Source organism: Puma concolor, chromosome A1 (assembly GCF_028749965.1).
Source record: "Puma concolor isolate L17-30 chromosome A1, mPumCon1.1.hap2, whole genome shotgun sequence".
NCBI lineage: Eukaryota > Metazoa > Chordata > Mammalia > Carnivora > Felidae > Puma > Puma concolor.
In genome coordinates, this window is record NC_141667.1 from 144,552,724 (window position 1) to 144,575,938 (window position 23,215).

Genomic DNA, 23,215 nt, shown 5'->3' on the forward strand with positions numbered 1-23,215 from the left:
ACGACATTGTGTTAAGTACCACTTAATACCTTTATCATACTTACCAGTAATTCCCTGACACCATCTAACATTTACATCATCTTCAGTTTCATGCAAAACCTCTTGATCAGAACATATTAATGTTATAATTAATTTGTGTTTCTTTTAATTTTAAAAATACCTTTTTATGACTTTCATGGAGTTTTGAAGAAACCCCACCAGTTGTCTAATAAAATGTCTTACATTCTAGATTTCTCACATTGTTTCTTTTGATGCCATTGAAAGTGTTCCTCTATCCTTTGCATTGTAAGTCAGAAATTGAATGTAAAGGATTTATAGAATTCTGGTTAAATATTTTCAAAAGGGAAGTTCCATAGTAGATGTAACATGATAAGATTTTATTTGAAATATATATTTATTGAGAGTCTATTCTATAGTAAACATTGTGTACACCAGTGTAAATGTATTGGGAATGAAAACATTAAATCTTTGCTCATAAAGATCTCATGATCTTCTATCAAGTTCTCTGAATAGATAGCACTTTTCCAGCTGAAAAGATAAGTTTTAGGGTTATCCTTTCTCTTTAATATAAAGACTGCTTCTCCTTTTCTATTTGTATTTTTAAATTTTTAATTCAAATATAGTTGTACAATATTTCAAAAACATAGTGATTCAACAATTGTATCCATTATAAAATGATCACTGTAAATCTAGTTACCATCTGTCACCATATAAAATTATTATAATATTGTTGACTGCATTTCCCATGCTATACTTTAGATGCTCATGAATTATTTATTTCATAACTGCAAGTTTGTACCTTTTAATCTCTTCTATGTATTTCACCTATCCCCCCCCCCCCCCCCCCGGACTCCCCTTCTGGAAACCACTGCTTTGTTGTCTATAATTATCAGCCTATTTCTATTTCTGTTGTGGGTTTTGCTTTTTTTTTTTTTTTTTTCCCAACGTTTTTTTATTTATTTATGGGACAGACAGAGACAGAGCATGAACGAGGGAGGGGCAGAGAGAGCGGGAGACACAGAATCGGAAACAGGCTCCAGGCTCTGAGCCATCAGCCCAGAGCCTGACGCGGGGCTCGAACTCACGGACCGTGAGATCGTGACCTGGCTGAAGTCGGACGCTTAACCGACTGCGCCACCCAGGCGCCCCATGGGTTTTGCTTTTTAAGTGTACAAATAAGTGAAATCCTACTGTCTCTGACTTTTTCTGTCTCATTTATTTCACTTAGCATAATATCCTCTAAGTCAGTCTGTGATGCTGGAACGGGCAAAATTATATCTATTTCTATGAATAAGTGATATTTCATTTGGTATACCACATCTTCTTTATCCATTTGGACACTTAGGTTGCTTTCATATTGTGGCTATTGCAAATAGTAAGTAATGTTGTAGTAAACATAGGACTGCATAGATCCATATATATTTTGAATTAGTATTTTCATTTTTTTTATTGGCATTTCCATTTTCTTATGGCAGATAACCAGGAGTGAAATTACTGGGTCGTATGGTATTTCTATTTGTACTTTTTTGAGGATCCTCCATACAGTTTTCCATACTGGCTGCCCTAGTTTTATATTCCTGCCAACAGTGCGTGAGGGTCCCCTTTTCTCCACATCCTTGCCAACACTTGTCATTTATTGTGTTTTTGACACTAGCCAAAAGAGTGATATTCAATTGTAGTTTTGATTTGCATTTCTCTGATGATTAGCGATGTTGAGCATCTTTTCACGTGTCTGTTGCCCATCTGTAAGTCTTTGGAAATATATATATATTCTCGTCCTCTGCCCATTTTTTAATCTTTTTTTTTTTTTTTTTGAATTGTAGGAGGACTTTATATATTTTGGAAATTAACATCCTATCAGCTAAATCATCTTCAGACATCTTCCATTCAGTAGGCTGCCTTTTCATTTTGTTGATGGTTACCTTTGCTTTGCAAAACTTTTTGGTTTGATGTAGCCCTAATAGTTTATTTTGCTTTTGTTTCCCTTGCCTGAAGAGACAGATTCAGATCAATGTTCAAGAGATTACTGTTTATATTTTCTTCTAGGAGTTTTGTGGTTTTAGGTCTTAATACAGGTCTTTAATACATTTGGGTTTATTTTTGTCTGTAGTGTAAGAAAATGGTCCAGTTTCATTCTTTTGTATGTAGCTGTCCAGTTTTCCCATAACCATTTATTAAAGACTGCCTTTTCCCGTAGTGGATTCCTGCCTCCTTTATTGAAGATTAAGTGACCATATAAGCATGGGATTATTTCTGTGTTCTCTATTCTGTTCCACTCATCTACATGTCTACTTTGTATAGTACCATACTGTTTTGATTGCTATACCTTTATAAAATAGCTTGAGTTCTGAGATTGTGATAGCTCTCTAGTTGTTTTGTTTTGTTTTGTTTTGTTGTTGTTGTTGTTGTTGTTTTATCTCAAGATTGCTTTAGCTGTTCAGGGTGTTTTGTCCTTCCCTATAAATTTTAGGATTTTTTTGTTTAGGTCTGCGAAAAATACTATTGGTATCATGTTAGGGACTGCACTGAATGGTTTCGGTGGAATAGGTTTTTTAATAATATTCTTATTAGTGGTATATATTTTTTCATTTATTTATGCCATCTCTGATTTGATTTATCCAGGTTTTATAATTTTCAGAGTACAGGACTTTCATCTCCTTTGTTAAATTTATTCCTAGGTATTTTATTTTTTTATGATGCAATTGTAAATGGAACTGTTTTCTTATTTTCTCTTTTTGCTACTTTGTTTTTAGTGTGTAAAAACGTACCAGATGCTGTATATTGATTATTGATTCCTATACCTTAACTGAAATTATTTATATGTTTAGTTTTCTGATGGAGTCTTCAGGATTTTCTATATGGAATGTGTCACTACAAAGAGTAACAGTATAACTTCTTCCTTATCAATTTGGACACTTTTATTTCATTTCTGGTCTTACTGCTGTGTCCAGGACTTCTAGTACTATGCAGAATAAAAGTAGTAAGAGTGGACAACTTTGCCTTGTTCCTAATCTTAAAGAAAAATCTTTAGCTTTTCACCATTGAATACAATGTTAGCTGTGGGTTTTTCATGTATGGCCTTTATTATGTTGAGCTATGTTCCCTCTAATCCCACTCTGTTGAGATTTTTTTTTTTTTTTATCACAAATCGATGTTTAATTTTGTCATATGCCTTTTTTCCATTTGTTGAGATAATCATGTGATTTTTGTTTTTTTTTATTAATGTGATATATATGTTAATTGATTTACAGATATTGAACCATCCTTGCATCCCCTGAATAAAACCCAGGTGATGGTGGTGAATGATCCTCTTAATTTGGCTTGCTAATATCTTGTGGAGGATTTTTGTAACTATGTTCATCAGGGATATTAGTCTGTAATTTTAATTTTTTTTAATGTTTTATTTATTTTTGAGAGATAGAGACAAACTGTGAGCAGGGGAGGAGCAGTGAGAGGGGGAGACACAGAACCTGAAGCAGACTCCAGGCTCTAAGCTGTCAGCACAGAGCCCAGTACAGGGCTCAAACTCACAAACCATGAGATCATGACCTGAGCCAAAGCTGGACACTTAAATGACTGAGCCACCCAGGTGCCCCTGATTTGTAATTTTTACAGAGTCTCTTTTAATATTTGTATTTGTGTTTCTGGGTGTCAGTTTTAACTTTGAGTCTTCCTTTTTTTGTTTGTTTTTGTTTTTTGTTTTGATAATTCCTGATAAACATTTATCAATTTTGTTTATGTTTTCAAAGAACCTGAGCCAAACTCTGGAACTTAACGAACTGAGTCACCCAGGGGCTCCTGTAATTTTAACTTTTTTTTTTTTTTTAATGTTTATTTATTTTTGAGAGAGAGACAGAATGCAAGTGGGTCAGGGTCAGAGAGAGAGGGAGGCACAGAATCTGAAGAGGCTCCAGGCTCTGAGCTGTCAGCACAGAGCCTGATGTGGGGCTCGAACCCACGAGCCCTGAGATCATGACCTGAGCCGTAGTCAGACGCTGAACCGACTGCCACCCAGGCGCCCCTAATTTTAACTTTTTTTATAGTGTCTTTGTCTGGTTATGGTTTCAGGGTAATGCAGGCTCATAATAGAAATTGGGAAAAGTTTCTTCCTCAAATTTTTGGAATATTCTGGCAAGGATATATATTAGCTCTTCTTTAAATTTTGATAAAATTAATATGTGAAGCCATCTGGTCCTGGACTTGTGTTCATTGGGAGCTTTTGATCACTGATTTTATTTCATTACTAGTAATTGGTCTTTTTAGGTTTTCTATTTTCTCCTGATTCAGTTTTTAAAGATATGTTTCTAGGAATTTATCAATTTCTGCTAGGTTTTCCAATTTGTTGATTTAAAATTTTTAATGATTATTTGATTTTGAGAGACGGAGAGAGGACGAGCAGGGGAGGGGCAGAGAAAGAAGGAGACACAGAATGTGAAGCAAGCTCTAGGCTGTGAGCTGTCAGCACAGAGCCCAATGTGGGGATCAGACTCACAAACCCTGAGATCATGACCTGAGCTAAAGTTGGACACTTACTGAGCCACCCAGGTGCCCCTGATTTATAATTTTTACCGAGTCTCTTTTACTATTTGTATTTCTGTTTCTGGGTGTCAGTTTTAACTTTTATTTCTACTTTTATTTGAGTCCTCCTTTTTTTTTTTTTTTTTTTTTGATAACTCTGGATAAACATTTATCAATTTTGTTTTTGTTTTCAAGGAACCAACCCTCAGTTTTGATTTTTTCCTATTTTCTTTTTTTTTTTTTAATGTTTGTTTATTTTGAGAGGAAGAGAAAAGGAGGCAGAGAGAGAGGGAGAGAGAGAATCCCAAGCAGGCTCCATGTTCACCATGGAGCCCTATGCAGGGCTCAATCTCATGACTGTTGCTATGACCTGAGCCCAAATCAAGAGTTGGGCAGTCAACTGACTGAGCCACACAGGTGCTCCCCTATTGTTTTCTTAATAGTTTACATGATCATAATGATTTCCTTCCTTCTCCTAACTTTGGACTTTGTTCGTGTTATTAATTCCTCTAGGCAAAGTTTAGATTGTGTTATTTTTGAGATTTTTCCTTATTTTTGAGGTAGGCTTATTTTGCTATAAATTTCCCATTTAGAATAGCTTTTGCTGCATTCCCCCAAATTTTAAACATTCTGTTTCTTTCTTTTTTTGTCAGTCTCTAGATATTTTTAAATTTTCTCTCTGATTTTGCTCCTTAGCCTCTAGGTTTTGAGTAACATTTTTTTTTTATTTGCCTCTGTTTGTATTTTGTTGATTTTTTTCTTCTTGAAATTTATTTCTAGTTTCATAACCTTGTGGCCAGAGAATAAGCTTTATTAGTTCAACCATTTAAAAATGTTTGAAACTTTTTTTGTGGCCTAATGTGATACATCCTGGAGAATGTTCCATATGTACCTGAAAAGAATGTTTATGATGTTGATTTTGGATAGAATGTTCTGCATTTATCTTTTTAGTCCATCTGGTCTAAGGTGTCATTTAAAGCCATTGTTTCCCTGTTGATTTTCTATCTGGATGATTTATCCATTGATACAAGTGGGGTGTTAAAATCCCTACTGTTATTATATTATTATCAGTTTCTTCCTTTATTATCTGTTAATATTTACTTTCTATATTTAGATCCTCCTGTGTTGGAAGCACAGATATTTACAATTGTTACTTCCTCTTGTTGGACTCAGCCTTTTATCATTCTGTAATACCCTTCTCTGTCTCTTGTTACAGTTTTGATTTTAAAGTCTATTGCTGGGGTGCTTGGGTGGCTCAGTCAGTTGACTTCAGCTCGGTTCATGATCTCAGGGTTTGTGGGTTCGAGCGCCACTTCTGGCTCTGTGCTGGCAGCTCAGATCCTGGAGCCTGCTTTGGATTCTGTGTCTCCCTCTCTCTGCCCCTCCTCTGCTCACGCTCTCTCTCTCTCAAATGAGCAAACATGAAATAAATAAGTACATATATACATACATACATACATACATACATACATAATGTCTATTGCTAATCCAGCCTTATTTTCCTTCTTTCTTTTAGGTGGAGTATATTTTTCCACACCTTTACTTTCAGAGTGTATGTGTCTTTAGTTCTGAAGTGAATCTATTGTGGGAAGAATGTACTTCGTTTTTGTTTTTGTTTGTTTTGGTTTTGTCTTATCCACTTAGATACTCTTTTGATTGGATCATTTATTTCATTTACATTAAAGTGGTTATTGATAGATAGGTACTTACTGCCATTTTCTTAATTGTTTTCTGGGTTGTTTTTTTGTAGTTCTCTGTTCCTTCTTTTTTCTCTTCCCTTGGGATAGATATGATGATTTTCTTTAGTGTCATGTTTGGAATCCTTTCTCTTTACCTTTGTGAATGAATCATAGGTTTTCGTTTTGTGAACTGTGAGGTCCATATATAAAATCCTATGTATATAGCAGTATGAACACCTTCTAAAAGAGCTACGTTTTTATTATCCCCCCCTCCGTATTTTTAAATATAACTGTCACATTTTATGTCATTTTGTGTACCCTTTATTTTTTTAGATAGACTTGATTTTACTATTAGTGTCTTTTAATGTTATACTACCTTTGTAAGTGATTAATCTAATACTTTTATTGTATGTTTGCTTTTACCAATGAAATTTTTTTATTTTCATAATTTTCTTCTACTGATGACCTTTTCTTTTCCATATAGAGAAGTCCCTTTAATGTTTCTGGTAAGGCTGGTTTAATGGTGATGAACTCCTTTAAATCATGTTTTTCTTTAAAATTCTTTATTCCTTCTTCAATTCTAAATGATAATCTTGCTGTGCACAATATTTTTGGTTATATTTTTGTTTTTGTTTTTTCTTTCAGCCCTTTGAATATATCATGTCCTTCTGGTCAGCAACGTTTCTACTGAACAATCAGTGATAGCCTTATTGGGTTTCTCTGGTATGTAACTTTTGGTTTTTTGTCTTTCCGCTTTTAGATTCTCTTTTATTTTTGCCATTTTAATTATTATATGTCTTGTGTACCTCTTTGGTGTTAATCTTGGAAAAGGCTTTCTGTATTTCATAGGCCTGGATATTTGCTTATTTTCCCATGTTGGGGATACTTTAAGCTATCATTTTTTCAAATAAGTGTTTTACCTCCTCTGTCTCTTCTTCTTCTGGGAGGGCCATAATGTGAAAGTTACTGTTCTTGACTTCATCCCAGAATTTCCTTAAGCCATCCTAATTTTTAAATTCTTCTTTGCTGTTCAGCTTGGGTGCTTTCCACCACCCTGTCTTATAAATCACTGATCAGTTCTTCTGCATGGTCCAATCTGCTGTTGATTCTTTCCAATTTTCATTTTATTCAAATTTGATATTTTTTTTCATATTTTCTGTCCCTTTGTTGACATTGTCCCTGAGTACATCCACCTTTCTCTCAAGTCCCTGGAGCACCTTTGTGATCATTACTTTGTACTTTTTACCAAGTAGATGGCTTATCTCCATTTCAGGTGGTTCTTTCTAAGGTTTTGTTCTTTCATTTGGAACACAGTTTTATGCTTTCTCACTCTGTGTTCTTTTCTATATTTGTTCCTATGAATTAGGTGGAACAGCTACTTTTCCTGTCTTAAACGAGGTGCCTTGTGTAGGAACGTACTGTGTAGAAATTGTACATACCTTGTGGCTTTGGCTGGCTGGTTAGAGCAGGTGTAGGATCTGGTTCCTGGGTTGCTCTGCACTATGGCCACCCCAAAAGGATAGCTGGAGCTGTAAGAGCCCCAAACCAGGCATCTCCAGGATGCTTTGCACCAGAGCCACAATGGCAGAAAGTCTAAAGCTGAAGCGGGCAATGCCTGCAGTGTTCTTTACACAGGAATAGCTACAGCTGGAGCTGGCATGTGCTGGAAGTCCTGGCACACTCCATATGGGGGCCAGCCTAGAGGGCCAACTGGAACAGATGCCTGATGGGGTGTTGCATTCACCTTGGCAGGGTGACTGGAGTGGGTATGGACAAGGGTACTCCATGCCTGGACCATGCTGGCAAGATAACTGGAGGTAGGGCAGGCATAGGCTGAGGTACTCCATACAGTGGGTGCTGTGGTGAGACGGATGGCATTTGAGTGGGCACTGGCCACATGCTTCTCAGGTGTGTGCAGGCCACCTGCTAAGGTGGCTGGAGTTAGACTGGAAACAGGTTTGGGTTCTCCTCATGAAGGTCACACTATAGTTCCCTTGGTGGGCCAGCTGGAGCTAGTATGGGCTGGGAGCCCAGGGATCCACTGTGGCTGCCCTAGAAGGCTGGCTAGAGCACCTAGACTGTTCTGTCTGTGCTATCATGTTGGAGGGGGAACATAAACTACGGCACTTGGCAGTGCCTGTGATGCTGGGAGAAAGATCCAGTAATTCTCCCACATGTGGGGAAGTTCTAGGGTTAGTAAATGGATTCCCTTCACTTAAAGTGTAGCTGTCCTTCAAATCACTTTTTTTTTTTCAAGGGCAAGAAATCTACACATGGGCCCCTCACTGATCTCCCTCTGTTCAGCATTTTGCAGCAACAGTGATGGGTTACTGTTTCTCTGTCACCCTGCCTTTCTATGTATCTTCCCTCTACTTTCTGTTGTGCAGAAGCATTCAATCACCCCTTAGTTCTTCCTCAAGAGGCATTCCTCCATATGTAGTTGTAGGTTGTGTGGCTGCCATCTTGGACCTCTAAGGCCCATTTGAATTTTTAATACAAGGTTGTTTTGTACCTTTTGTGTTGTGAGGGTTCAGAATTAGTACACATTTGCTTCTGTTTCCTGAATACATTCATAAAGATTTTACCTTTACCTTTCCTCTCAGTGAGGAAGCAATTATATGGGGTCTGGCATTTTGGAGCCTAAAGTATATGGTTGTAGTCAGATGTAACAGTTTACTGCACAATCATTTAATTATAGTAAGGACCTTAGGCTGGTTGACGGTTGGATTATCAGGCAAGGCATTTGTTACTGTGTTGACCAACTCATTAAAGAATCCCACATATTCTTCATTCTTATCAGTAGGGTTCCTCTGATTTAATCTTGTCTCTATCACTTTTTTCCTTTTTGGAACAGTCCCACTTACTTTTAACTATGAAATTTATCTTCGAATACTTTTCCCTGTGTATTTGTCTCTTTAGTAAGGTAGTATACTTTCCTCACAGATATTCAATTAAAAAACTCAGACCTGGGGCGCCTGCGTGGCGCAGTCGGTTAAGCGTCCGACTTCAGCCAGGTCACGATCTCGCGGTCCGTGAGTTCGAGCCCCGCGTCAGGCTCTGGGTTGATGGCTCAGAGCCTGGAGCCTGTTTCCGATTCTGTGTCTCCCTCTCTCTCTGCCCCTCCCCCGTTCATGCTCTGTCTCTCTCTGTCCCCAAAATAAATAAACGTTGAAAAAAAAAAAAAAAAACTCAGACCTGGTTTTATGGATTTAGCATACGGTTGCTAAATCCTGACCCTCCAGCTACTTTCTAAGCATCATATCCATGCCAAAGCAGTGTAGACATTGTCTTCTTACTTTTCACTTACTAATATTATGTTAAGTTAATAAGTTAATAATTAACTTATTAAGTTAATATATTAACTAATAATATTGTTTTAATCAAAGTTGACTTAAATTTTGATACAAATTTTGATATAATGTTAAAAGTGGGAGTAAACATAATGACTTTATTTTCCTCAAAATCCTAGGAAATGGATCTAGGTACTTAGTCAACATTAAGGCATGTTTTTAGGTTTTTTTTTTCCAAAATAATATTATCCAATCTATTTCCTCCTCTAAACAAGATTATTTCTTCCAGTGTACTTTCTCATGTTTTGTTGAGCCTAATTTATTCAACTGGTTAACATATGTGGTTTTCCATAGAAGTTTTCTATTTTCATTACATTTGGATTGAAAGTATCCCATTCTGAAACATGTTTAAGCATTTTATCTGATGTGGTTAGAGGGATCTTTGACTTCTTATTTTTCATTTACAGCTTTATTCAGACCCTACCCCAGTGCTCTTTTTAAAATAAGTTTGTGAAGCTAGGCTTCTTCATTTTCTCCTCAGTATTTTTTTTTAAACTATCTAGCTGAAGCAAAACATGCAATTAGAGGGTTGAGGGCAATATAAAATATGTCAGAGTATTTCCAGTATTGAGATGAAACTAAAGCACAACAAAACAAAATTCACTTTTTAATGGAATTGAACAGAACCTCGAATTGCTCTGAAAAATTTTAGGCCGATCCGAAATAGTTTGAATGATATTCTTTGAGTACTGGGGGTGACAAATGTGCAGTTCAATTAAACATGCCTCAGACTTTCTTTCTGTGGTCATTATCCCTCTATTTTACACATATTTATTGAATACACTTCATGAAACAAAGGTCTTTACTTATAGCTATGTACACTTACGTTGTATTCAACATCGCTGTACTGCAGCTTTGTCTGCTGTAAAATAGTAGCAACCCCATAGAACTAGTGAGAGAAGTTGATATACGGCATGTGAAAATGCTTACAACAGCTTCAGCACACGGTAAGTAAGATTTAGATAGTAGCAGCATCACTATCATGTCTGTGAAACAGCTGGACCGAAAGTTTAATCACCATCGAGAACATCCTTGTGTAATAAGGACGATGGTATTCCTAATGACGATGTAATTAATAGTGCCAACTGTCCTGTGTCTCCAACTTGGTATGTCTTCTGACATCCATAAACAGTGAGTAGTATGCAAATGCTTGTATGTACATATGCATGGATGCTGGGTTGTGTGTTCTGGGAAGACTTGGACTATTCCGCTGATGAACATAGCTCCGGGGAATGTCGTATTGAAGCTAGTTAAGTGGCAAACCAAGCATTTCTAAAAGCCTTGGAAACAGCGGACTCATTGCACAAAGAAGACTTCCACATCAGATTAGCAGCTGGTCAGTTTAGAAAGTCAGGCCTGCAATTTAATACGCAAAAAGAATTTTAAAATATATTTTCCTATTTCCTCCATTTTACGAATGGCTATTAGAAGCGGACAAGTATATATGTGATTTCATCACCTCAAAGTTTGGTTTTTCATGTTTGATATATTGGAAATAACACGATCATAGTATGAATCTTTCTAATCTATTTTTTAAACCCAAATATTGTAACATTTTCAAGACGTCTGCCTTGAAATGGGAGCTATAGAATGTTTGCTTCTAGTACTTTGTACTATAGACCATGTCTAATTCCATTTCTAACTACCAGTCTTATTTGGTACATCATTGATCCCTGCCACAGAAATTATAATGTGATCAGACTTGGAAACAGAATGACCCAGTTACTTTGAAGAGTAACACAAAGCCCCCACTTGTAGGAGTTTTCACATAATCACTTGATTTGCAGAAGCTAGATGATCAGTTACTGCTAGATTAATGACCCCCAAAATTATAGCACTATTTTTTCTGCTGTTGTCACCGACTGGTTCACTGTAGTTCCATCCAAATTAATTCTTTTTTTAATTTGATTTTTAAATTTTTTTGAGAGGCAGAGACAGAGGGACACAGAATGCAAAGCATGCTCCAGGCTCTGAGCTGTCAGCACAGAGCCTGACACGGGGCTCAAACTCACGGATGAGATCATGACTTGAGCTGAAGTCAGACTCAACCGACTGAGCCACCCAGGTGTCCCTAAATTTTATTTTTGATTGAAGTGTAGTTGATGTATATTGGCTTCCATGTACAACATAGTAAGTCTACAATTATATACATTATAAAATGTGTACCACAGTAAGTGTAGTTACTGTCACTATACAAAGTTATTAAAATATTTTTGAGTATATTCCCTGTTTTGTACTTTTCATCCCCATGACTTATTTATTTTATAACTGGAAGTTTGTACCTCTTAATTCCCTTCCCCTACTTCATCTGTTTCCCCACAAACCTCCCCTTTGGCAAGTTTGTTCTGTGTATTTATGATCTCATTCATTTTTATTGTTCATAAAATAGCTGTGTTTCTCTTTCTGATTTCTTTCTCTTAGTAAAATGCCTTCTTGGTCCAACTATGTTGTAAGTGGCAAGATAACCATTCTTTTTTTATGGCTCAATATTATTCCATTGTGTTTATATACCACATTTTCTTTATCCATTCACCTGTCAGTACACACTTAGGTTGCTTCAATATCTTGGCTGTTGTAAATAATGCTACAAAGAGCATAGGGTACACATATTGGAGTTTTTGTTTTCTTTGAGCAGGTACCTGCCAGTAGAATTCCTTGGTCACAAGGTATGTTTTTCACAGTGGCTACACCAATTTACATTCCTACCATCAGTACATGAGAGATTTATTACTCAGGTACCTGAGTAATACTCAGTATTACTCAGTAATACTCGGTATTTCTCATAAATACTCAATAAATACTGAGTTATTTACTTCTCTCTCCTCTCTTGCCCACCAACACTTGCTATGCCTGATCTTCCCTTAGCAAATCTGGCTGGTGTGAAATTTTACATATCTTTGCAGGTGTTTGTTGACCATCTGTATGTTGTCTTTAGAAAAAAAGTCCATCCAGGTCCTTTGTATGCATTTTAGAATCAGATTCTATGTGTTTTTGTTTTGTTCTGGCATTGAGATGTGTCAATTCCTTATATATTTTGGATATTAACCCCTTATTGAATGTATCATTTGCAAATATCACATCCCATTCAGTAGGTTGTCTTTTTGTTTGGGTTATGGTTTCCTTCACTGTGCAAAAGATTTTTAGTGTGTGTCCTGATTGCTTATTTTTGCTTAGGTTTCTGTTGGTTGGGGAGTTATATCCAAAAAGATATGCAAAAGCCAATGTTCAAGACTTAGCTGCCTACACTTTCCTTTAGGAGTTTCACAGTTTAGGGTCTTACATTTAGGTCTTTAGTATAATTTGAATTAATTTTTGTGTAGGGTGCAGGAAAGTGACCCAATTTCATTCTTTGGAATGTAGCTATTCCATTTTCCCAGCACCATTTATTGAAGTGACTATTTCTCATTGTATATTCTTGCCTCCTTTGTCATAGATTAATTTACCATATAAACATGGGTTTATTTCTGGGCTCTCTTTTCTGTTTCATTAATCTTTGTGTTTATTTTTGTGCCAATACCATACTGTTTTTATTAATGTAGCTTTGTAATAGAGTTTGAAATCTGGGATTGTGAGACTCTCCAGGGCTATTGTTCTTTCTCAAGATTGCTTTGACTATTTGGCATCTGTTGTGGTTCACTACAAGTTGTAGAATTATTTGTTACAGTTCTGTGAAAAATGCTATTAGTATTTTGGTAGGGACAGCATTGAATATGTCAATTGCTTTTGATAGTATGGACATTGTAACATCATTCTTAAAATCCAGGCGCATGGTTTATCTTTCCATTTATTTGTGTTGTCTTCAAAGTCTTACTGTTTTCAGAGTACCAGTTTTTTTACCTCTTTGATTAAATTTATTCCCAGGTATTGACTTCTTTTTGATGCAATTTTAAATGTGGTTGGTTTTGTAAATTCTCTTTCTGCTACTTTGCTCTTAGTGTATACATACTAAAAAATTCTTCCCTCTAAATTTGTTAATATTTGCTTTATGTATTTAGGTGCTCCAATGTTGGATGCATAGATATTTACCGTTGTTATATCCTATTGTTGGATTGAACCTTTTATCATTATGTCATGCCCTCTTTGTCTCTTTTGACAGTCTTTATTTTGAAGTAGATTTTGTCTGGTATGAATATTGCTACCCCAACCTCCCCCCGCCCCACAACACTGGCATGAAATATGTTGTCCCATACCTTCACTTTCAGTCTGTATGTGTTTTTAGGTCTGAATTAAGTCCCTTATAGGCAGCATCATTGGTTTTGTTTTTTTAATATATTCAGTCATTGTATATCTTTTAGAGCATGTAATCCATGTACATTTAAAATAATTGTTGATATTTATGTATTTGTTGCCATTTTTACATGGGGATTTTTCTATTGTTTTTATGGGTCTGCTCCCTTTTTTCTTCTCGTGTTGTTTTCCCTTGTGATATGATTTACACGATTGCTGTGTATCTACTGTAGGTGTTTGGTTTGTGCTTGCCATGAGTTTCATATAAAATCCTATGTATTTAGCAGTCTGTCTATATTAACTTGATGGTTGCTGAAGTTCAAATACATTCTAAAACACTGTACTTTCACTTCCTCATCCATGTTTTCTGTACATGTCATACTTCACCTCTTTGTGTATTGTTTCATTTGACTACTTTTGTAGATATAAGTGACTGATATACAATTACTCCATGTTTGCTTTACCCAGTGAAATTTACTTCTAGCTATGGCATTTTCTTCTCCACTCAACATCTCATAAACTTTTGTCTGGGAAACTGTTTCTCCTTCAATTCTGAATGAATTGAAGTTAGAGTGTTCTTGGTAGTAAGTTTTTTGTTTTTCTTTCAGCACTTTGAATATGCCATGCTATTCCCAGTGGCCTATAAAGTTTTAGCTGAAATGAATGTAACTGTTTCCTTTTCTCTTGCTGCTTTTAAGATTATGTCTTGACATTTTCAACATTGTAATTACTATGTGTTGTTGCGTGCCACTTAGGTTCATCTTCTTTTGGGCTCTTTGTGCTTCCTGGATGTCTGATTTTTCCCCAGGTGGGGAAGTATTCAGGTATCCTTCCTTCACATGTGTCTTCTGCCCCTTTCCCTTCTAGGACCCTTAATATGTGAATTTTAATATGCTTGAATTTGTCCCTTAACCCATTTCTTTTATTTTTAATTTGGCTTTCTTTTTGTTCAGGGTAGTTGCTTTCTAGGACCCTGTCTTCCAGCTGTATTCTTCTGTGTCCTCTTATCTGCTGTTGATTCCTTGTAGTATATTGTATATTTCAGTTATGGTGTCTTTCAGATCTGATTCTTTTTCTATTTTCTCTTTGTTGAAGTTCTCATTCAGTCTTCTCTCACGTTTTAGTAGCTTTATGGCCATTACTTTGAACTCTTTATCAGGTAGATTGCTTATATCTATTTCTGTAAGCTCTTTTTCTGAAGTTTTGTTCTTTCATTTGCAACATATTCTTCTACTCCTCATTGGGTCTCTGTCTGTGTGGCCTTAGGTAGGTGTCTTGTGGTGCCTGGTTAGCAATCCCCTCGGGTCACCAGAACCAAATGCTCTAGATGTCCCCAGTGGCTGTGTGCATGCTGGTAGGCAGGCTCATCCTGGCTGTCAGCAGTGACTCACCAGACCACCCTGTGTGCACTGGCAGGCAAGACTTGCACCTGGTACAGCTGCCTGAGAGGCATGAATTTCACTACTGGGGCCATGTTGGTGGATAGGACTAGCTTCCCCATCCCTGGAGCAGGAATGATTCTCTAGGGGCTCTGGTGCTGGCCACTGAGTGAAGCATTGGGCTGGTCACCCCGAGAGGACAATAGTCCTGAGACATATGGGATGTGTGGTAAGTTGGCAGTTGTTTTGCAGGGGCCCCTGCCTGAATGGGGCAAAGAGTGCTAGCAAGGTAAATGGAGAATGTCAGAACAGGCCCTAGTAAGTTTCCAGGTAGCTACGCTGAAAAAGGGCAATGCAAATAGTACCTGCCAGCTCTTCCATCCTCAGGGTAAACTGCTGATACATGTCTCTCCGGCACACATTCTAAAATTAGTCAATAAATCTCTGTCTTGTGTAACTCAGGTGTGTTACAAACTGCTGCATTGGAGCTGAGTCTTGGACCGAATGATAAAGCACTGGCTCCTTATGAGCAGCTAGTCAGTGTTCTATACCCCTCTGATGTTCCTGGAGGTAAGCCCAGCTGATCTTGAAAGCCACACATCACGTGGGGGGGGGGGCAGGGGGAGAGGCTCATCTTCTTTGTGTGGGTTCCCAGGTGTGAGGCTTGATCCCTCTTATTCCTCCACACCTGTGATCTCTCTCCTGTGAGTACATTCCTGCTCCAGGAGTGTGGTTCCCAACTGTGTCTCAGCCCATCCTATGCTTCTCTCTGTGTTCTTTCCCTTATATCTGTAGCTGTGGAAGAGGTCAATTTCAGAATGAGTTGCAATACATGTAGTTGTTGCTTTGGTGTTTCCGTGGGAGGAGGTGAGGTCAGGATCCTCCTATTCGGCCATCTTTCTCCACTCTCTCCAACTAGATTAATTCTTAATGAAACACTGGACAGTTAACACTATCGCCAGATGGTCCAAGATCTCACCTTCCTATCCAAGGTTCCCCCTGCCTTTGCTTTTTCCTCCCTAGGAAATAAAATATTTCCTTCCAGTACTCTAACTAGGCTTGAGGAGCATATGGCTAAAACTTTTTTTTTTTTTTTTAGCTTAGCAATATGAGGAGTTAGGATTTGAAAATAGCTGTATGAAGAAGAGTGGTATTCAATGAATGAACTTACCAATTGATTGGTGAGCTAAACAGAATCTTTAAAACTGGAAACATTCTTAAGGTATACTCCTTTTGTAAATACATTTCAGTAGTACCAAAATGTGACACTATGGTCTAGTGGTGCCCACGCTGAAGACACTGTGCACTACAGAACTGAATGGCCCATGTTATGTACTTTGCTATCTTACACAGTCACACTGTTATTTGTTAAAGCATGGCCAGGAAAAATAAACACACACACACATAATTATATCATGAAGGAATCCCTGTCAGTAATGTACTCCCCACTATACAGTTTGAATATCCATTGTGACTTATTTGCAAACTGATAACCATATATTATGATTCCAAAGGATAATGAAGAGAATGGGGAAGATGGCCGAGTAGGAGGATGCTGAGCTCATGTCCTCCTAGGACCCAAGAAGGCTACAACTACATGTAATAAACTCACTCCCAAATAACCCTTAAGTCGAAGGACTAGGGACATAAAGAGAAGACCACATCAAAAGGATAGGAAGGGGAGACACATGATTAGGAACCAGAATGGGTATAGTGTGGCCAGTCCAAATATGGAAAGGATATCACAGGCAGGGACGTCATCCCTGACAAGCAAGCTGGTCAAATCCCACATTGAGTACCCCCAGCCATGGGACCCTGCAGTAGGAAGATGACCCCTAAAATGTTTTTTTTTTTTTTTTAATTAGTAGTTATCATCTCTAGGACTTTTGAAAATTAGAAAGGTTTGAGTCCAAGAGAACCAGAATGTTATAGTAAAATGATTCTTGGCTCATAAAGAACGAGTATGCTATGTCACTTAGTCTGTGACCCAGCACCAAAGAAAAGGTTTGAAAGATCATGGAGATTTGTTATGTGCTGGAGGGAGAGGGATCTTTTCTCTCTCCAATTGCTCTTGCCCTCCAGCCTAGGTGGTTGGACACTTGTAGGAACTAATTGTGACACTCTTCATTTATTTTGCTAACAGGCATGCCCTGCCCTAGTACTCCCCCCTGAACCTGCCCCACCTAACACACCTGCCAGGCAGACATAGTTGAGTCTTGAAACCCCCCAGTTATTGCTGCCTTTCTCAAGCAACTTCTGCTTTGAGAAAGTGTGTGTGTGGGGGGGAGGATATTCCGATCAACACACCTAAAGTCTTTGCACCGAGTCACTGCAAACAGCCAGGCTGAGGTCTTTCCTCAGCCACAAGTGCTCCCAAAGCCCCTGTAGCCAGGCCTCTCAGGCACTTAACTGGGGGGCAAGCCCTGCTGGCCAGTGCACTTGCAAACAGTCACAGCCCAGCCATAATAGGAGGGTGCATACACCTCACAGGAGGGGATGCCCCTAGAACACCTGATTCTGATAACCATGGGGGATTGCACTGCTGGGCACTACATTATACTTCCACCTAACGTCAATACTTCCAAGACTAGGAGACTTAGTACACAGGAACAAGAACAAGACAAAACTCTGGTTATTTCTGTTTCTTTTGGTTCTTTCCTAATCTATCTGTTAAAAAGCTTAAAAATGGTCGTGTACATACTCACGAGACTTGAGAGAAGACTGGATGAACAGTCGACTAGAGGATGCAGAAGAACGGATCAGCAATCTAAAAGAATAGTGGAGAGTAACCAGAGTGAACAGCAAGAAGAAAAAAAAAGGATAGGTTAAAAGACCTCTGTACCCAACATCAAGCATCCTAACGTTTGTTGGCGCTATATAGGGGTTCCCAGAAGAAGAGAGAGAGAAAGAAGCATAAAGCTTATTTGAATAAATAATGGCTGAAAAATCTCCCTAATCTGGGCAAATGAACAGACATCCAGGAAGCAGATCCAAACAATACGAAGCTAAATAATTCTGTAATTATAACAGCAAAAATTAAAGAGAGAATGTTACAAGTAGCAAGAGAAAAGGAAAGAATTACATAGAAGGAAAATCCATAAGACTATCAGCAGGATTTTCAGGAGAAACATTGAATATATCATGCCTCTCCTTTCTGGCTTGCAAGTAGCTAAGGGGGAGAAAATCCCTACAACCCAGAATACCCTATGGCTCAAGGTTATCATTCAAGATTAAAGGAGAAATAAAGAGTGTCCCAGACAAACAAAAGTTAAAGGAGTCAATTACCACTAAATTGATGTTACAAAAAATATTAAAGGGGATCTTTTAAGCAGAAAAGAAAAAGCCATAATTAGAAGAAAAATTATGAAAGGAAAAAAATTAACTTGTAAAAGCATACACACAGTAAAGGTAGTAGATCAATCATTTTTAAAGCTACTATGAAGTTTAAAAGACGACAGTAGTAAAATCAATTACATCTATAAAAATTAGTCAAGGGATACACAATTTAAAAGATGTAAAAAAATAACATCACATCATAAAACATTGATTTGCAAATAAAAATGTGCTTTTAAAATGTGTTCTTACTTAAGCTACCATCCACTTAATAAACACTACTATATACATAGGATGTTACCTATGAATGTCATGGATACCACAAACCAAAAATCTAAAATAGATACACAAAAAATAAAGGAATCTAAACATGATGCCAAAGAGACTATCTCAAGGGAAGTAGATCAGTAGAAGAAGAAAGGAAAAGAGAACTATGAAAACAGTCGATCAACAAAATGGGAATAAGTACTACCTATCAATAATTATTTTAAATGTAAGTGGACTATGTGCTCCAATGAAAAGACATAAGATTAATGAATGGATGAAAGAACAAGGCTCATCTATGTGCTGTCTACAAGAGATTTGCTACAGACCTAAAGACATACAGACTAAAAGTAAAGTAATGGAAGAAGTATTCCATGCAAATGGAAGGAAAACAAAACAAAAGATTGGCTAGCATTACTTATATCAGACTAGATTTTAAGTAGACTCTAATAGGACATAAAGAAGGGCATTCCATAATGATAAAGTTATCGATGCAACCAGAACATACAATGGTAAATACCTGTGAACCCACTATAATAGCTTCTAAATATATAAATCACATATTAACAGTTATAAAGGGAAACATTGCAATAATACAATAGTAAAGGACTTTAACACCTCACATCAATGCATGGACCATCGAGAAAGAAAATCAGTAAGGAAAAAAAAAAGTAGCTTTGAGCCACGCATTAGGACAGATGTACTTTAACACCTATATACCGAATGTTCCATCCCAAAACAGCAAACCACAGGAAACATTTCCCTGTGATGTAGACACAATCCAGGCCACAAAAGAAGTCTCAGTAAACTTCAGAAGTTTGAAATCATATCTGTATAATTTCAAACTATAATAGTATGAAACTAGAAATCAATTTTAAGAAAAAAAAAGATACTAATACGTGGAAGCTAAACAACATGCATCAAGAAACCAATGTATCAATGAAAGAATCAAAGAGGAACTCAATACCTGAACACAAATGAAAATGGAAACATCAGTTCCAACCCTTTGACATTATCAGAGTTCTAAGAGGGAAGTTTATGGGGATTTGGGCTTGCCTCAGGAAATAAGAAAATTTTCAAATACACAATCTAACATTACACCTAAAAGAATTGGAAAAAAGAAGAACAAATAATATCCAAAGTTAGTAGAATAAAGGAAATAAGAAATATCCTAGTAGAAATAAAGCCTATAGAAATTTCAGAAGATCAATAAAACTAATAGCTGAGACTTTAAAATACTTACACAACTAATAAAATATTGCAAAATGTTTACAAAATTGATTAGGAAAAAAAGAGAAAAGATTAAAATAATATCAGAAATGATGAAGCCCTTACTCTTAGGAGCAGGAAACATAACAGGCTTTTCTAACACAGAAAAGAAGACAGAGACTTAGTCAAAGTGCTAATACTGTGGCATTCATGGTGCATGAAACAAGATAAGGTTACAGCCAGAGATCTAATTGAAAGAGAGATAAGTAATATGCCTGATGGAGAGTTAAAGCCATAATTGTAAGGATACTCATTGGGTTTGAGAAGAGAATGGAAGTCTTAAGGGAGGCCCTTATGGCATAGGTAAAAAATTTTAAAAATTCAGAAGTGAAAAATAAAGTGAGATTTGAAACAGACTGAATGCAGTGTACATAAGTATGGTTAAAACAGAGGAATGCATAAATGAAACAGAAGATTACATAGGTGAACAAAAGAGACAAAGAAGAATTATGGAACACAAAAATAGCCTTCGGGAACTCAATGACTTCACCAAACATAATAACATTTGTATTATAGGAGTCCCAGAAGAAGAAGAAGAAGAGAGAGAAGGGGGCAGAAAATTTATTTGAAGAAATCAAAGTTAAAAGCTTTCCTAATCTAGAGAAGGAAACAGACACAAATCCAGGGGAAACAGAGAACTCCCATCAAAATCAACAAAAGCAGGACAACACCAAGACTTATTGTAATTAGATTTGCAAAATGTAGTGAGAAAGAAAAAAATCTTAAAAGCAGTCTTTAACTTAAAAGGGAAGAACAATAAGGCTAGCTATAGATCCCTCCACAGAAACTTGGCAAGTCAGAAGGTAGTGGCATGATATATTCAACATGCTGAATGGTACAAAATCTGCAGCCAAGAATACACTATCCAGCAAGGCTAGTAATCAGAAAAGAAGTAGAGATTAAGAGTTTCCCAAACAAAAACTAAAGGAGTACATGACCACTAAACCAACCCTGCAAGAAATAATATTAAAAGGAACTCTTTGAATGAAAAGGAAAGACCAAAGGGACAAAGACAAGAAAGGATCAGGGAAAATCTCCAGAAATTGTGACAAAACAAGTAACACAATGGCACTTTTGTTACACACATACATACACACACACACACACACATAATTACTCAGAATGTAAGTGGACTAAACCCTCTCATGAAGACTTAGGATGTCAGAATCGATTAAAAAAAAAAAAAAAAACCAAAACTCAAACAAAACAAAAACCCAAAGACCTACTGATATGCTGCCTTTAAGAGAATGATTTTAGACTTCAGGGCACTTTCAGATAGAAAGTGAGGGGATAAGAAACATTTATCCTGCAAACGGAAATCAAAACAAAGCCAGAGTCATAATACTTATATCAGATAAAATAGATTCTATTCTACTCTATTTGAGAGAGAAAAAGAACACAAGCTATAGAGGGAGAGAAAGGGAGGGACAGAGGGAGAAAGAAAGAAAGAATCTTAAGCAGGCTCTATACCCAGCACAGAGCCCGACACAGGGCTTGATCTCATGGACCTGAGATCATGTCCTGGGTCAAAACCAAGAGTCATACAATCAACTGAGCTACCCAGGGGCCACAGACAACCTAGATTTTAAACCAAAATCTGTAACAAGAGATGATGATGGACAATATATAATAATAAAGGGAACCATCCAACAAGAAGTTCTAACAGTTGTAAATATTTATGAATCCAACATGTGGGCAGCCAAATATATAAAACAATAACAAACACAAAGAAACTTTTTGATAATAATATTCTAGGGGAATTTAACACAGATGATGTGTCCATTAATGTAAGCACTAAGCAGAAAATCAACAAGGAAACAATAGTTTTGAATGACTTCCTGGACCAGATGGACATGACAGACATATTCAGAACTTTCATCATGAAGCAGAATACACATTCTTTTAAAATGTACATGGGACATTCTCCAGAATCGATCACATACTAGGTCACAAATCATCAAAACGTTCAAAAAGATTGAAATCATACCATGCATGAGATCAAAATGCTATGAAACTGAAGCCAACCACAAGAAGAAATCTGGAAGGACTATAAATACATGGCAGTCAAACAATGTACTACTAAACAATGAATGGGTCAACCAGGAAATCAAAAAAGAAGTAAAAATATATATGGAAGCAAATGAAAACACCACAGTCCCAAACCTTTGGGTTGCAGCAAAAGTAGTTTTAAGAGGAAAGTATATAGCAATACAGAACTACCTCAAGAAGTATAAAAAAAAAAAAAAAAAAAAAAAAAAAATCTCTAACAACCTGTCCTAAACACCTAAAGGAACTATAAAAGAAACAACAAATGAAGCCTAAAGCCAGCAAGAAGGGAAATAATAAAGATTAGAGCGAAAATAAATGATAGAGAAACTAAAAAAACAATAGAACAGATCAATGAAACCAGGAGTTGTTTCTTGGAAAAAATTAATAAAACTGATAACCTCCTAGGCAGAATTTGAAAAAGAAAAGATAGGGGCGCCTGGGTGGCGCAGTCGGTTGAGCATCCGACTTCAGCCAGGTCACGATCTCGCGGTCCATGAGTTCGAGCCCCGCGTCGGGCTCTGGGCTGATGGCTCAGAGCCTGGAGCCTGTTTCCGATTCTGTGTCTCCCTCTCTCTCTGCCCCTCCCCCGTTCATGCTCTGTCTCTCTCTGTCCCAAAAATAAATAAACGTTGAAAAAAAAATTTAAAGAAAAAAAAAAAAAAAAAGAAAAGATAAAGGACCCAAATAGATAAAAACATGAAGGAGAGATGAGAAATAACCAACACCACAAAAATATAAACAATTCTAAAAGAATGTTATGAAAAACTATATGACAACAAATTGGACAACCTGGGAGAAATGGATAAATATCCAGAAACATAAATGATCACAACTGAAGCAGTAAGAGAAAATTTGAACATATTGATAACCAGCAAAGAAATTGAATAAATAATCAGAACTTTCTCAACAAACCAAAGTGCAGGGCCAGATGGCTTCAATGATGAATTCTACCAAACACTTAAATCAGTTAATACTTACTCTTCTTGAATTATTCCAAAAAAATAGAAATGGAAGGAAATGTTCCAAACACATTCTATGAGGCCTGAATTATCATGATATGAAAGCCAGACAAAAACTCCACCAAAAAGGAGAATTACAGGTCAATATCCCTCATGAAAATGGATGCAGATATCCTCAAAAAGATAGT

At 36.9% G+C, this 23,215-nt stretch overlaps 1 long non-coding RNA gene across 3 annotated transcripts in view; it reads left to right on the forward strand.

Annotated features, from left to right (window-relative positions):
• Positions 1-23,215, forward strand: part of LOC147584531 (uncharacterized) — a 158,853-nt gene that overhangs the window by 131,556 nt on the left and 4,082 nt on the right. For 2 of the 3 annotated variants that reach the window (XR_015250703.1, XR_015250704.1), the window contains 2 exons: positions 6,843-6,920; positions 15,616-15,723. This is a non-coding gene — a long non-coding RNA (uncharacterized LOC147584531). Of the gene's footprint in view, positions 1-6,842; positions 6,921-15,615; positions 15,724-17,831; positions 21,231-23,215 lie in introns of those variants that run through there. The other variant, XR_015250705.1, reaches the window with a different exon arrangement.